This window comes from Arachis stenosperma, chromosome 1 (genome assembly GCF_014773155.1).
Source record: "Arachis stenosperma cultivar V10309 chromosome 1, arast.V10309.gnm1.PFL2, whole genome shotgun sequence".
Taxonomy (NCBI): domain Eukaryota; kingdom Viridiplantae; phylum Streptophyta; class Magnoliopsida; order Fabales; family Fabaceae; genus Arachis; species Arachis stenosperma.
In genome coordinates this window covers 60,775,544-60,789,478 of record NC_080377.1, presented here as the reverse complement: position 1 = coordinate 60,789,478, position 13,935 = coordinate 60,775,544, and positions in this window count along the sequence as shown.

The following is a 13,935-nucleotide window of genomic DNA, read 5'->3' as shown; positions in this document are numbered from 1 at the left end:
TTTTATATATATTTAATATAATTGAATTTTTTTATACTCTAATTTTACTCTCAAAATATCTAATTATTTGTTCTTTTCTTCTCTCCTCTTCCCTCAGCGTTGATGTTTCAATATCGTGACGTGATGTTCTGTGTAACACCCTCACTATCAAAATATCACGCTTCTGGCTACGCTACTCTGATAGCAAGAAGTATTACGATGACTTCATATATATAATAAAATAGGAGCCTGATTTGAAACTGTATCGCAGTTTTCTTTGAAAAACCGAAAAAAATATTTAATCTTGAAAATAGGCAAACATATACATATGTACAAAAGTTATCTTACATAAGTAGCTTATGAATATAATATACATACAGAACATAAAATTCTTATCCCTCTTTTAAAATTCAATATTGATGGCGAGGGAAAAATACATAACAATTAAACTAATATAACAAAACAACCGTATAAGCAAAATTGCGATAAAACTCTTTGTAAGCCTCTTCGTTCGTCTCCTGAAAAGATAAAGCTGTAGGGGGTCAGAACCTAATCACACGGTCTCACCATGAAGTTTCAAAATTTTCATAAGAAGATATTTAATAAGAAAATCGTTTTCAAGCTTAGTGATTACCTTTGTCTTATGAATCCTTTGAAAACCAATGGTTTAATTATAAAAGAATCAAAATATTTCTAAAAGAAATTAGTTAATTAACCAAAAATTCAAACTCCCTTTTCAGATAAATTAATCTTAAATGTCCCCTAACAGTATGAATGACCAATCTGTTCCAAACATAGGTTCATTAAGCCTATGCTGAACCAGTTTGGTATTCATACTTCACTAAACCTCAATCAGAAACCAATCAGGCAATCAACCAACATTATCATCAATTCAGCACCAAAACTCAAGCTCAAAAGTACCACACCAGAACAAACACAGGTAAAATAGATAAGAAAAACACAGGCATAGGTAACAGTTACAGCAAGTAGCTCAGATAGCAATTAGAGACAGTTAAACAGTTAGGCAAATCAAAACAAATGCAAACCCAAACAAGACACGCAAATGCATATGATGCATGTCTGTCCTATGGCTATTGATGAGCTCATCTGTCGGTTATACAACCAACCCGACAAGTCCGGTTTGCTAAACCCTTGTGCTATCCCCCGACGTGCATCCCCATGAGTCTATGCATAGCTTTTTCTCAACCTCAAAATCACCAAGCCTCATAATTACCACAAATACCAATCATCAACAACATCAACAATCCAATCCCATCTTATGGTCAACTAACCTAAGTTTTCACGAAACATTATATGTTATCTATGAAAAACCGAAATTATACCTTGACCGCTTCCTTTTAAAGCCCGGAACGTCACAATTATCATCATTCCTCAATAGTCCAAGGCTCCAAGATCTCACTAAACATATTTTCCAGCCCCAAAGCCAACTTCAAGTCTCCAATACTACAAATTTGTTTCTAAAAATACACAATTCAATCTAATTTCACAAAATAACACTAAAATTACCATAGAATTCACTAATTAGATAACTTGAAAAAGATTAAATATTTTTCACTTTACCAATAGAAGTTTGGGATAAGACCCAGTAAGTCCACAAAGTTAATTTGATCCTAAACACTGAAATTACACAAAATCTCAACATTAAAACTCAATAATTTTGAAAATAAAGAGTGAACAGCTGGGAACGAAAGTGAGGCTTACCAACAAATTTTTATAAAGATTTTAGTAGAGAATTTCAAGACGAATGTGTGACCACTGACGACTCGTCAATCGGAGCTCTGGATAAAAAGATATGTGAGATTGAAGATGAGGTTAGGTTTTTGAGCTCTTGCCCATTCCCTTTCATGGAGTTAAGCATGTTTTTATTTTATGGAAGAGGAAGAAGAGCTGAGCTCTCTTCATTAAATGAGAATTGGTTGGGTCTTGGGCCTTGGGCCTTGGATCCGGTTCACCCGGTTCGACCTGTTTGATTTTATTTTTGGATCAAATTCTTTAAAATTAATGTCAAAATTTATATTTTAATTTTTTTACCTTATTAAGCTATAAAATTTTAGTTTCTAATTTCTTTAAATAATAATTAATTTATTAACTAATTATATATTAATTTTACGAATTTTACAGCATGCTAGACCCGGATTAGCAACAACAACCCTATCAAACTGTGCCTCATCATTCATTTGTCAAACCTTGGCCTATGAACATTGAACAATACCTCCCAACCATAACCTAAATACTTGATGGCCCAACAAGTTGAACTCCATAACCTGATGTTTTGTCTAGCATATTGTATTTAAATGGGCCCAATTTTTTAATATTTTCTTTATTCCTTATAACACCTTTTTGAGACCTACAACCCCAAACATCATATCCTACCATAATCGTCCTCTCTGAATCCACCTCCTCACTATAACCATGGAAAAGTCTAGAGGGCAGCAATTTTATTGAATTTTGACTAGGATGTACCCAACAGAAAAAAGTGAGACATTGGATAAAATTTCACACCAATCTCACACTATTAAATCATCATTTATAGCTATTTAGTGCCTACCAATCACAAAAGTTGCTGGTCCCTAGCATTGCTCCTATTACCATATTCCCCAAGATTAGCATTACGATTAATCTCATACAATTCAATTTAATTAGTTGTCATGATTTTACGATATGGTTTTAAATGCTCATTATTCAAATCATTCAAAAATATCTCTGAAATTACTACTCTACCATCTTCTTTAATAACTTCCTTTGGCCCTACCAATACCAGTTTCGTCACTGGATCCCAAGTCACTACTGGCGCTCATGAACTTCCAGTAATTGTTCTCCCACCAAAACACTATCTTATCCATATACTTCATGTCCAGCCTCCTTTGCAAGAACATTAAACCCACTATTACTTATAGTGATGTGAACCCAATCGTTGATGAATCCACTATATAGATATCAATTTAAATTCGTCTGACATTGAATGACAAACATGATTCTATCATATCATCACACCTGGCCACTTCACCCAATTGTCTTTCTATCGTTCTGAATGTGTTTGCCGACCAAACATGCAAAGAAACTCCAAAACACTCTAACGACACTCGTCTAGTCTCACTTCGTTTTGACTCCTTCCATCTTCACACACTATAAAAAAAATTGTAGAGGACTATTCATTTTAAACGTAAACATCTCCTCTGCATTCAATATAGTCTCAAACTCAAACTCAAACTACCTGAGGAAGATTCTTACTAATTGCTTTCTCTAGTTATTTGAACTCTGTAGCCGTGGTCATTCTCCCTGTTAGACTCTTTTGCAACCATTTCACATTGTCTTTTGTGACGCTCACTTCTACCCTCTTCGTCCAAACATTCCCGTGCGTATCTATGATTGCTACATTCTTTTGTTGGACTTCCACTTTTGTAAGGACATCCAAGTTATTCGTACATTGAGGTTGCATAACCACCTAATCCTTTCTTTCTCTCTCTTCCTGATGCTCCCTTCTCACCTTTTTTCCTGTGGCTCTTTGATACTTAGCCTCTCCTACTAAAATTATCTTGTCTCACAATCTCAGCTGATTCATTTCCGTTATAACTTTCAGAGCTCCCTTTTAGTGTGTAATGTACAAAAGCAAATATATAAATTTTACCACTTTTTTTCTTTCAAGAAAGGTAAATGTTATTGATCCTTCCCATCTAATTAAACAAGAAAAACAGCTCCTTCCTTGAAGTATTTTCAGGTAGATTGTCATTAAAAATGGAAAAAAATTCGTTTTTCAACCGATTGTATTCTTCCCATTTTCAAACTCTAAGATCCTTAGAATGTTGATGTAAGACTCGAGTTCTGTCCCACTCTATGTCCCTCCCTCTCTCTCTCCGGTACCCACGTACTCTACCTATCCAAAACACTCAACAAAAGGAGAAACTGTTTAAATTAGGTTTTTGGAATTGAGACATATATCTTATAGTTGTTAATGGATCATTTTATACATTTTCAGTCGGTTTAGTTTCATATTTGAAGTCTTTATTATTTACTGTACTCTTGAGCTCAAGGATATACACATAAAATAGTGTTGATTGTAACTTTAATAAATATGAAAGGACTTCCTATTTTTCGAAAGTTAGAGTTCCGTCGACTTGCATAGCATGTAGACAAATGATGTGTATTGTATTAATTAAATTAATAATTGATTGTCCTAAGATGTGGGTTTATTTAGAGGAATATTATTGTTGACCATATTTGGTGTAGGTGTTTTCTCTTTTGGGAGTGCTGATCGCTTCCGTCTTTTAGCTTTGGCTAATCATTTCAATTTTTTCTTAATATGAATCTTTCTAACATTTGATTTACGAAGGAACTGCCAGGTTGTGAAGATATTCTGACAACTGGCATATAATTTAGCATTGCTTCATAAACGGGGCTTGAAAATAAAGCGGGCATGTCATTTAACAAAAAAAAAATGATGACAAATGAAATAAACGAGTTAAATTTATTTTTATAGAAACTGACAAGAGATAGAGAACAAAACTAAAACAAAATCATCCAGGAATTATCTTTACCAGCATCCATCAGAATCGTAATTTTATTGATTACTTTTTACATAACACAAAAAATACAAAAAAATAATTTAGTAGTTAAAAAATTTATTAAGAATTTAAAAAAGAATCAGGTTTAGTTCTATCTAATGCAATAACTATTTTAGTATTATTTTTATAAAATTATGAGAGATTAAAATAATTAATCCAACTCTTTAAGTATCTCAATTCTTGAGATAAACTCTAAAATGGTCTCTAATTTTCGCGTCTTGTACTAAAATCGTCCCTAAAATTCCAATTGTACCAATTACGTTATTGAGATTAAAAAAAATGTACCATATTAGTCCCTAACCTATTTTCCATTAACAACGTGATGACATGGCATGATGACGTGAACTGTAAGTGACACGTGTCACTTCGTGATTTGGCCACGTGTAAATGGTATGATGATGTGGTTACCAGTGACACGTGGCATCTTGACGTGGATGGTTGTACCACGTGTCACAATGTTATTTGGCCACGTGTCCATTTATGCCATTTGTCGCAACAGTATTCGTTCACGTGTCATCCATTATGTCATCGTTGTATATGCACCAAATTAGTCCCTCACTTTGTATTAACTGACTCATTTTAGTCCATGAAATTGAATATCTTGCACCAAACTAGTCCCTTCACCAGTTTTTTCTCATGTTTTTAAATTTAAAATTTTAATATCTTGGATACACTAATTTCAATTCTATTTTTTCATATATCGTTTAAATACAAGTGCTTTCATAAAAATTTTTAAGATTTTAGTTTTAATTATATAATTTTTTTAATAATTTAACATTGGTAAATTTTGTAATATATAACTATATTATTATAAAAAAATAATTATATGATTGATTAGACACATTTTTTTTAAAAAAATATGTGTTTTTAACAAGAAATTAATAATTAAAATAAACAAATCTTTTCTTATGAAATACACGTTTTCGTTATGTGTAAATGAGCTAGATTGAAGGCACTTCAAGCACTCTCACTACCATCTTTGACCTCTGCATAGTCTAGACGAAAGAAGTCAGAGATGATAATGAGAGAAGCTTAAAATGCCTTCACGTCAACTCCAAGACGACGGTTATTAGGGGTATCTGCAAGAAATTTTTTTTATAAAAGTACTGAAAGAGGTCGGAAATGGTAGTGAAGGTGTTTGAAAAGCCTTCACGTCAACTCCAAGTCGACGGTTAGGGTATTCGCAAGAGAAAAAATATTTTATAAAAATACTTTTATTTGAAGAACATGTGAAAAAATAGAATTAAAATTAATGTATTCAAAAATATTGAGAATTTTGAATTTATAGAAAAAAAAAAAGAGAAAAAACTGGTGAAGGGACTAATTTGGTGCACGACATTCAATTTCAGGGACTAAAATGAGTCACTTAATGCAAAGTGAGGGACTAATTTGGTGCATATACAATGATGACATAATGGATGACACGTGGACGAATACTATTGCGACATGTGGCACAAATAGACATGTGGTCAAATAACATTGTGACACGTGGCACAACCATCTACGTCAGCATGTCACGTGTCACTGGTCACCACATCATTATACCATTACACGTAGACAAATTATGAAGTGACACATGTCATTTACAGTCCACGTCATCATGCCATGTCATCATGTCGTTAATGCAAAATGGGTCAGGAACTAATATGGTGCACTTTTTTCAATCTCAAAAACGTAATTGGTGCAATTGGAATCTCAGGAACGATTTTAATGCACAGTACCAATTTCAGAGACCATTTTGAGATTTAACTCCTCAATTCTTACTATAATAGATATAGATTTAACCGTCCTCATTAAATTTAAATTTACTAATTAAAAAATAGAATTAGTTAACGAATATCTTTTAAACACTTTTTAAATAAATAAATTACAACTAGTAACATTTCAATAATTTTTTAGTAATTTTTTAATTAATGTTCTTAGAATTCTTGTTAATCAAACCACTCTTCAAAAATATCTAATAATAGTTTAAACACAACATAGATAGTTCCAAAGTGAACACAATGCATGTAATTCATAATAACATTATTACTATGGCGTATGTTTTCTTCGATGTGATAATTAGAAATAAAGAGGCACATGCAAGTTGACTCACTTGTAAATTATCCAAAGAGCAAAGACAATGCTGGCAAGAAAATAATGAATTCTGTTCTTGTGTAGCTTGATTTTGATATAGTTCGTTTTTGAATAATTATTTTTTAATTTTTAAACGGAATGAGCTATATTTCAGTTATGAAAGAATAAGGAGAGTGGACATCTATAAAAGATATTTCAACATTTAAGTTAGTATGTGAACAATAAATTCTTTTTAAGAAAATAATTTTATATTAGTGTCTTGATTTTTTCTTTTAGGCTTACTCCTTTTTATAGAGTACATGTTAGCTGTTTAGAATATTTTATGTGATATTAATATTAATGGCCTATTTATAACGTACGGATTCGAGTTATAATGTGTAATCAATCTATAATAGATATAGATCATATTTCCCGAACTTGACCTCGTAATAATTTAATAAAGCAAGTTTAGGTTTAATTTGATGAGCCAAAATTGATATGTTCGTATATTGGCAAGTACACCAAATCACTCCAAATAATATTACGGTGAGTGGATATCGTTCCTGTGAGGATTAACAGATTGAATCAAACAATGTTTAATTGAATCTCTAATTAGACCAATCAAATAAACCTTGTGATAAACTACTATTTTACGGTTTATCTTGTGCTCAGTTGAGGGGTATTTATTAGATTCTTCTCACATTTATCCATGTAATTAGCATGTTATACATTTACCTTTCTGATCTAATACTATGATTGAAAACCTGCTTTCTAAGCCTTTAAATTGTTAGATTATAATCCTTCTCTATACCATTTGATGCCGTGATCTGTGTGTTCAGTGTTTCAGGCCTTATAGGGCAAGAATGGCTTGGAGAACGGAAAGGAAGCTTGCAAAAATGGAAGGAACACAAAGAAACAATGAAGCTGACCAGCGAGACGTGACGCGCACGCATGGCCGACGCATGCGCGTGATTTGGAGCAATTCATAGCGACGCGCATGCACACTTGACGCGTGCGCGTGATTAGCGCACAAGACGAGCGACGCGTACGCGTGACTGACGTGTACGCGTGACAAGGAGTTTTCACAAACGACGCGTACGCGTGACCTACGCGTACGCGTGACATACGCGACGTACAGCAGTTGCAAAAAATCGCTGGGGGTGATTTCGGGCCAGTTTTAGACCCAGTTTTCGGCCCAAAAATACATATTAGAGCTAGGGGACAATAGAGACTCAGGAGATGAACACATGCACATTCATTAGTTTTAGTTTTTTTTTTTTAGTTTTTGAATCTGGGAAGAGAGAAATCACTTCCTCCTCTAGGGTCTTCACATTCATAGTTCTTAGCTCTATGCTTTCGATCTGGATATTGAGAAGATTGACTACCTCCGTGGAAGACCTCCTCATTCTAGTTTGTTTCCTTACTTGTTACTTACTCTTCCATATGCTTAATCCTTATTCAAAGTTACAATTGGATTATTTTTAGAATTTATTAATGCAAGATCTATTTTCACTTTTTAATTAATTCTCAGTTATTATTCAATTTATCATGCCTTCTCTCTTTTTATGCTTATGAACGTAGCACTCATGTCAAGGGAGTAGACTCCCAACTTGACTTGTGAGTTGATTGAGAGGAGACCCTTGAGTTGGGAATACTCAAGGGTTAATTCTAACTGGAAATTGTTGGCTGATTCTCTAATCTTTAACTCTAAATCTTCCTTCGGAGAGGATTAGGACTTGAGAATAGAGTTGATTAGCTAGTTACTTGACTTTCCTTTATTTAGTAAGGGATAACTAAGTAGAACAACAACCACCACTATTACACTTGGGAACATTCAACAAGGATAGAACTTCCGATTAATCTTCTCCCAATCAAGGCCTTTTTATCATAATTAATTAAATCTTTTGTTAATTCTCTAGCTTTAATTCTATTCTCCAACTCCAAATTTCCGAGAAGCTTCCTAATCAATAAATAGCACTCTCTCTGCAACTCGTTGGGAGACGACCTGGGATTCATACTCCAAGTATTTTTATTCTTGTTTTGTGACAACCCCTTTAAATTGATAAGCTCATTTTCGTCGGTTAAGAACTATACTTGCAACGCTACTTTCATTATAAATTCTTAATCGGCTAATTTCTGCTACGTCAATTTTTGGCGCCGTTGTCTGGGAGTTGCAACAGTGTGCTAATTTATTGGTTGGAATTTATTTATTTGCATTTTGTTTTCTTTTATTACCATGAGCTGTATGTTTCTTTCATTTTATGACGCGTTCACTACCTGATCCGAACCTACCCACATTTGATCCTGAAATTGAAAGAACTATTTCACGTATAAGGCAAGTTCGGCATCGGTTAGTCCTATCTGAGGACGAATCTGAAACGTCATTTAAGGAAGAAACAAGCTCCCTTTCTACTGATTTGGTTGATTTGAGCGCAGAGGACATGGTAGCTCCCAGGAGGATTACTCCCACGCGTACGCATCATGCGCGCAACATCACCTGAACCCTACGCAGCCCTGCTTTCTTTTCTTATCTTTTCCAATCCTTATTTCATTCTTCTTCTTTCTTCTTCTTTCTTCTTCTTCTTCTTTCTTCTTCTTCTTCTTCTTCTTCTTCTTCTTCTTCTTCTTCTTCTTCTTCTTCTTCTTCTTCTTCTTCTTCTTCTTCTTCTTCTTCTTCCTTTACTCTTTTCTTCTTCTTTTCTTTTCCCTCATATTATCTCATTCTCACATTCTCAATCATCTCTCTTTATCACCACCTTCTCAAGGTTCTTTCTTTTTATTTCCCCTCTATTCTTCTCCTTAAGTATTTATTTATTTTTGCATTACTCTAATTGGTGTTAGAAACTTATTTGGGTGATTATTTTCTATATTTTTCTTGTGGATTATTAAGGAGTTATTGACAATTATCACTAATTATTTTTGGGTTGCTTGTATGTTCAAATTTTATACTTTCAATAACATATTTACCATGCATGCTAAGTGTTTGTGAAAAAGCCCGTATGGCATTGTGCAATTTTAAATTATTCTATTCTTCTACTCTAATGCCTGTTTTTTATAAAACCCCTTTCTATTTTTTATTGATTGAATATAATTGTCAATACAAACAGATTGTTAGTTTGAAACATTTGATAATCAAAATGGGCAATTAATGCTTGATCTATGCTACTCATGCCTTTGCCGGCATGCCAATAAACATCTTGCATTTAATTGCCTTCATCTTTTTTACTATATTTCCATTGATGTCCTAATTACATAAAGTCGCGACCATGTGTTAACAACATCCTTCTTTACCTTGGCAAGATTATCACTTGTAATGTGCTCTTCCTTGCTTTAACCGTTAGCTTTAAATGTAACTTTCCTTTTCCCTTTTCAGGATGGCCACCAAGAAGAGTAAAGAGAAAGCTGCCCCCAAACCACCGGCAAAGCGAGGAACAAAACGAGCACTAGCCGCGGAACCATCTTCAACAGCTATCAAGCCATCAACAAAGCGAGTAAAGAGGATCATCAAGGTCAATGAATCTAAAAAAGCCTTTCCAGCAAGGGACACTGCGCAGTTCACTAACCACTATTGTGAGAAGATGTTCCCCATCCTGGCGGCAAGGAACTACAACAATGAGCACCTTCTTATCCTCCCTACCAACATTGTTGACCTGGTAAAGCCCCGCATTGTAAGAAACCAATAGGGATTCTTACAGAGACAGCCAAGGCAGGTCAATCTTTCTTGGGTAGTTGAATTCTACTCCAATTTTCACATGCCAAACCTGCAATCTGTCTATGTCCGTCAGAAGCAAGTCCCTATATCTGAAAGGGCCATTCAGCGAGCTTTAGATCTTTCTCCTGTCCCAGAAGGATTGAACGCATACCAAGAAGTCTCTCTCAAGCACCAGACATACCAATTTGACTGGGACGACGTCCTCAGAGTTGTAGCACAACTTGGCAGCAGATGGATCTATGGTTACCATCGATCTCGACCTAAGGGCATATTGGCTTCAGCACTTACCTTGGAAGCTCGGGTGTGGGCACAGATTATGTCCCACTATGTCTTTCTGAGCACTCACGAGTCCTCCTTCACTGCGGACATGGCCATACTCATCTGGTGCATCCTGACAGACCAACCCATCAATTTACCAAGACACATCCGGTAAGCCATGGGACACGTACAGATTACAGGCAACATACTTTTTCCCGCCTTGGTTTCAGATTTGGTCTCGGCAGCCGGAGTCCCCTATAGAGCTGGAGACACCAAGGCCATGCTTCCTCGGGATGATCAATATGTTTCGAGTGGGAAATACATCAGACCTACAGCAGCCACTACTACCTGGACTGAAGACCCGGCCAGAGATATCCCTTCTCCCTCCACATCACAAACACGCTCAACAAATCCGCTACTCCTTCAAATACTACAGAGGTTGGATTGTATGGAGCGTCGTAACAAGCACTAATTCACATACCTGAAGGAACTAATTGTTGGCAACCACCCATCGAAAGAAGAACCAGACACTCCGAACTCCACTTCACCTACCAGCACCGGGAGCCCTGACGCACCCAACTGTGGAGATGATGTTACCAGCCCCCTTTTGTTCCTGACTGATGGCATCGAGGACGGTGCTAGGTTTTAAGTGTGGGGAGGTCGGTCAGTACCTGACGTCCGGAGGTAATCTTTCTTTCTTAACACCAATAGTTTTTTTTCTTCTTCTGTTAGATAGAATAGATTACTAATAATTAGTTGCATGCATGTTCTACTTAGTTGAAAAATAATAAGTTCTTTTCAAAGACCCTATTTTTGAAAAGTTTTACTGATTCAAAACAAAACTCTATGTTAGACTTGTCTGATGATTGTAATTTGGAACATGGTTTGAGCTAGAACACACAACCTAGTGAGATTTTGAGCCTAATCGCATGGTTACACTATTTAACCATTATTTTTATTCTTGTGTGTTTTCTCTCCTCTATAATTGCAATCTATGGTTTATTCCAATCTATATGTCCATTGTTTAATGTATTCATGCATATGTATGATTGAGGCCATCAATTGTTATTAGCTCACTATCCCAAATAGCTTACCATTCTAATTACCTTTGATCACCCCTTTGAGCCTTTTAATTCCCTTTTGTTCTTTATATTACCACATCACTAGCCTTAAGCGGAAAAATAAGTAATTTTTTCAATTGAATCCTTGGTTAGCTTATGATAGAGATTGTGTGTCAATCAAGTATGGAAAAAACTATAGAAACTTGGGTTAATAGGAATGTATGCTAATTGATAAATATTAAAAGCTTGAATGCCACTCATGCGAAATTATGAAAACCAATTGCATTGATGCTATAATGCTTTAAAAAAAATGTATGTCTCAGTTTAATTTTAGGAGAAAGGAAGCACCCCAATGCTAAGTTAATAAAAAGATCAATGCATTTGATGTGGAATAAAAGAACATTTAAGTACATGAGTAGGAACAACATACAAAGTGAGATTATGGGCATTTAGGCATGATTTTAAAAGCATAGGGAATGTATGTGTGTGTTAGGTGAGAACTTAGGATAATCAAGGATTCAATTTTCAGCTCACTTAGCCATATATGTACCTTCACCCTTACCTAAGCCCCATTACAACCTTAAGAAAGACCTCATGATGTTTGCATGTGTGCATTAAATATTTGTTGATTGGTTAGATGAAGAACAAATTTTAGAAAGCATGGATGGAGGAGACTAGAGTGGATTACCCTATACACCTGAGTGACTAGAGTGCATACAGCTCCTAGTGAGGGTTCAAGCTTGACTCTATGTTCCCGGCTTTCATAGGCTATCTTCTCACAAGTTTACTTACTCTTATTGTGAGATTTAGATTAGCGGAATTTAATTTCTGTTTGTCTTGGAAGACTTGTTTATTTTCTTAACTAAGTAGGCATAGACATTTCATCATATAGTTGCATTCATATGTATAGATTGCATTTGCATTGCATTGCATAAGTCCTATTGTCCCTATTCATTCTTTTTAGTTTCCTTGAGCTTAGCATGAAGACATGCTAATGTGTAAGTGTGGGGAGGTTGATAAACCGTTATTTTACGGTTTATCTTGTGCTCAATTGAGTGGTATTTATTAGATTCTTCCCACATTTATCCATGTAATTAGCATGTTATACATTTACCTGCCTGATCTAATACTATGATTGAAAACCTGCTTCCTAAGTCTTTAAATTGTTAGATTATAATCCCTCTCTATACCATTCGATGTCGTGATCTGTGTGTTCAGTGTTTCAGGCCTTATAGGGCAAGAATGGCTTGGAGAACGGAAAGGAGGCTTGCAAAAATGGAAGGAACACAAAGAAACAATGAAGCTGACCAGCGAGACGTGACGTGCACGCATGACCGACGCATGCGCGTGATTTGAAGCAATTCATAGCGACGCGTATGCACACTTGACGCGTGCGCGTGATTAGCGCACAAGACGAGCGACGCGTACGCATGACTGGCATGTACGCGTGACACAGAGTTTTCACAAACGACGCGTACGCGTGACCTACGCGTACGCTTAACATACGCGACGTACAGTAGTTGCAGAAAATCACTGGGGGCGATTTCGGGCCAGTTTTAGACCCAATTTTTGGCCCAAAAATACATATTAGAGCCAGGGGACAGCAGAGACTCAGGAGATGAACACATTCACATTCATTAGTTTTAGTTTCTTTTTTAGTTTTTGAATCTGGGAAGAGAGAAATCACTTCCTCCTCTAGGGTTCTTCACATTCATAGTTCTTAGCTCTATGCTTTCGATCTGAATATTGAGAAGATTGACTACATCCGTGGAAGACCTCATCATTCTAGTTTGTTTCCTTACTTGTTACTTACTCTTCCATATCCTTAATCCTTATTCAGAGTTACAATTGGATTGTTTTTAGAATTTATTAATGCAAGGTCTATTTTCACTTTTTAATTAATTCTCAGTTATTATTCAATTTATCATGCCTTCTATCTATTTTCTTTTTATGCTTATGAACGTAGCGCTCATGTCAAGGGAGTAGACTCCCAACTTTACTTGGGAGTTGATTGAGAGGAGACCCTTGAGTTGGGAATACTCAAGTGTTAATTCTAATTGGAAATTGTTGGCTGATTCTCTAATCTCTAACTCTAAATCTTCCTTCGGAGAGGATTAGGACTTGAGAATAGAGTTGATTAGCTAGTTACTTGACTTTTCTTTATTCAGTAATGGATAACTAAGTAGAACAACAACCCATCACTATTACACTTGGGAACATCCAACAAGGATAGAACTTCTGATTAATCTTCTCCCAGTCAAGGCCTTTTTATCATAATTAATTAAAT